We start from the raw sequence: 4,086 nt of genomic DNA, 5'->3' as shown, positions 1-4,086 counted from the left end.
ATTGTTTTCAAGAACAAATTCTTTCAATTTCCCTCACCCACCAACCCATCAAATTTTACAACCCATGATTAATTCCCGCCCTCCCCCCCCATCCTCATTCCTCTGCTTCCACTCCTCTTGGATACTTATACTCTTTCTACAATAATGGTTTTGCACAATATTTATCCTTGTGGGACCGAGTTAGTGCACTAAGCATAATACTCTTCCGTCCCTTCCAAGTTAGGTAATAATTTACAAAATCATTGCTCCTACATGCTGCTTAGTATTCCATTGTGTGAATGTACCATAATTTCTCAATCTATTCGTTGGTGGCTGGACATTTGGGCTGTTCCCATGTTCTTGTAATGGTGAATAATGCTGCTATGAGCAATGATATCCAAATGTCAGTTTGTGCCTCAGTTCTCATATTCTCAGTGTATATTCTAAGTAGTGGAAGGCCAGGTCATATGGAATTTCTATGTTCAGCTTTTTTGAGAAAGTGTCAAACTGCCTTGCAGAATGGTTGTACAATTTTACAATCCCACTAACAATGTATAAGAGTTCTTTTCTTGCCACATCCTCTCTAACATTTATTACTTGCTGCCCTATTAAACTCTAGCCATTTCTTAATGATCTTCAGTAGTATTTTGCTTGCATGTGATATTAATGATATTGTTTGCTAATTTCCACATTCTGTTGGATCACCTTTCTTCAGAATAGGAATAAACATGGAGTTCTTTTAGCCAGTTGACCAGGTAACTATCCTCCAAATTTCCTGGCATAGGCTGGTGAGCACATCCAGAGCTGCATCTGTCATTTAAAACATTTCAATTGTTACCCCACTGATTCCTCCCCCCACCCCCCAATACCTTCGGGGCAGCTTGAATTTCTTCCTTCATTATCATTAGCTCTTGATCATATGGTATTTCCTGAAATATTTCTGTGTTGGTCAATTCTTTTTGATACAGTCCTTCTGTGTATTTCCTCTACCTTCAGATGTTTTCTGGATCATTCAAGATTTTTCCTATAGCTTCCCTAAGCATTGCAACTTGAAGCTTATATTTGTTTTTCAGTTTCTTCAGTTTGAAAAATGTTGAGCAAGTTTTTCCCTTTTTATATTCTCCAATTCCAAGTCTCTGCACATTTGAAGTAGTATATTATGAAGGTTATTGATTCATCAATAGTTTGTTTTGTGTGCTTGAGCTGACTTTTAAAATCTTTTGAGTTCTCCCATTTCAGTATCTCTTCCCATTGTTTTGGCTTCTTGATGCTCCAGTCCAATTTCCAGGGTCTCTTCTGATAACTACCTTGGATTTATCTTTTTCCTCTGTCTTTTTAGTGACCTTTTGCTCTCTTCATGGATGATTATCTTTAATTTCATCTCGTCTTCAATCATTACTGTTCAATGCTTCAAATCTATTCTTGAGATGGTTCCCCCCCCCATTTTATTTTTATTTTATATCGGTTTACACACAAAATTAGAATATATTGTGTATCATTTATATACCTTGCATTTCATACATTCCTACACTCACATTGTGTTTCAAATGATCACTCATGAACATTGTGTTTTATAAAATTAATTACCATTGATTTATGCCTATTATTACCCTGTTTTTCAACTCTCTATTGGATCTTTCCTGGTTCCTTTACCACTCCCCTCTGCTCACCAAACTGTGTTATCTTAGTAATTTCCTCCATTCTCCACCCTCTTTTGCTTACCCTTTTGGAATTTTATCTACATCTTACTGGTTATCCTTTTATTTTTACAATAATAGTCTTATGCAGTATTAATTTATTCTTATGAGTTTGAGTTAGTTGTTTCAGCATAGAGCTGCATAGTGTGAATGAACGTACCATTATTTCTCAATCCATTTGTTTGTTGATGGGCATTTGGGCTGTTTCCATTTTCTTCTTATTGTGAATAATGCTGCTATGAACATCAGTGTACAAATCTGTTTAAATCTGTTTGTCTCTCAGTCCTGTTTTCCTTGTGGTGTCTTCCCAGCAGTGCAGTATCTTGGTCATATGAGATTTCTATGTTCAGCTTATCGAGGACATGCCAAAATGCCTTCTAGAGTGGTTGAATAATTTTATAATCACATTGAAGCTGAAGAAAATTTTGTAGAGATGTAGAGAGATTAAAATGATTGTTAAATTCAGGTGGGATAGACTCAAGACTATATTTTGTTTTTTGTGCACTTCTTTGAATTTTCCTCAGCTTCAACTTACACATGAATAATTGCTTGTCTGATCCACAGTGAATACCTAGTCTGGTTTTGACTGCTGATGCCGAGTTTCTCTAATGATTTCTCCCATGGATGTTGTCAATCTAATTCTTAAGTAGTCTATCTGGTGAGGTCCATGTGGAAAGGTGTAATTCATGATTTTTTAAAGAAGGTATAGTAAGGTGCAATTTTTAAAATATAACAATCTAAATCTCATAAAATTTCAAGTCTAATTTCGAATTTATGGTGATAGGCCTCGAGAAACAAGTTATGTAACAACACAAGGCAAAGAAAATCCAGTATTTTTTTGTTACTAATATGTTTGGTTATTTTGGATTAAAAAAAAAAACCCTAAGAGACTACTGTAAATTAAAAAGAACTTGAAATATAACAATAATTTATTTGTGAGACACAATTTAATCCTGGTTAAACAAAAGATGTATGAAAGATTTTATGCATAAAATGGGGAAATTAGAATATGAACTGACATTAGATGAAGATTATAAACTTGTTTAGATATATTACTGAAATATGAGTGGACGAGAAAATATCTTCATTCTTATGAAATGCATGCTGAAGTATGAGTAAGGTTTAAACTGTGCCTCCCCAAAATAAGTGCTCCTAAAGGTTGTACTTGTAAATGTGACTTGGTTTCAAAATATGAGTTCCCTTTTGTTATGTGAATGAAGCCATGCAAGGACAGATTGCATCCTAAAGCTGATCATTTCTAAATTATAAAGACCCAAAATAGAATAGACACACAGAATAGAAAAAGGAAGGTGTACAACAGAGATAGATGTTTCTACAAGACCAGGATCACTGAGAATTATAACAGCTAGGAAAAGTTGAAATAGAGCTGGAGGACATCTCCTAGAGGTCTGATCTGGATTTAAACTTCTAACTTCTGGTGGCCTAGTGGTAAGAAGCTGCACAGCAATACCGATGGCACTCAGTTCAAATCCACAAGTTGCTCTGTGGGAGAAGGATGGTCAATCTTCTCTCAAGTGATTAATTGTGTCTGTAAACTCTCCAGAGGGTCAGCTATGTGTTGGCTCTGACTCAACAGTACACAACAACAACCACCCTTCTGAAATGTGAGATAATAGATTTCTGTTCTTTATAGCTACCTACATGTGGTATTCTTGTTACAGAATCACTAAGCAACAAAGACAAGTATGTTGGCAGCACATGTCATATCAACAACTTATTTTGGAAATGTACAGCAAAACAGATAGACTTTAAACAGCTCTTTTAGTTTTGGGTTGGGTTTTTTGTGGCTTTGGGTTGTTGTTTTTTTCTTTTGTTTGTTTGTTTTCCTTTTTCTTATTGTGTACCATTGAATCAGATCCAACTGTCACAAGAGGCGTTTGCCGCTCCTTCTCCAGTGGAGCATCTGGTGGATTCGAACAGTGTGCCATTGGGATTGCAGCACAGCTTCTTGCCAGTAGGCCATCAGAGCTCCTAAACATCTCTTTTAATGGTAAGATGGAAAGAGAACAAGACTAAGTCGGTTTTTGTCTCTACCTTATCAAACAGCTAAATATTTCTTCATTTTCTCTACTCTTATTATCACTCTAGGGAACTGTGGAGGCCAGTTTGTAGGAAGTTTCATTGTTAAGCCAAAGGCTATACCACTCTGCTGGTTTGAATCCACCAGCAGCTGCTTAGGAGAAATATGGACAATCAGTCTTCTCCTATGGGATTTTTAGCCTCTGCAAATTCCCTGAAGGGTCAGCTTTGAGTCAGTTAACATTTGGCAGCATTGAATGATGATGATTATCATCACTGTAATTAATATCTTCATCCCTTTAACTTGGAGGGCTTTAATAAACTCTAGTTATTGCTTGTGTATAGGAATTTTATAGGTCAAGAAACTTAG

This window comes from Elephantulus edwardii, unplaced genomic scaffold (assembly GCF_000299155.1).
Source record: "Elephantulus edwardii isolate Elephantulus edwardi_28Jun2011 unplaced genomic scaffold, EleEdw1.0 scaffold00505, whole genome shotgun sequence".
In the NCBI taxonomy this organism is placed as follows: Eukaryota; Metazoa; Chordata; class Mammalia; order Macroscelidea; family Macroscelididae; genus Elephantulus; species Elephantulus edwardii.
This window is presented reverse-complemented; position numbering follows the sequence as displayed.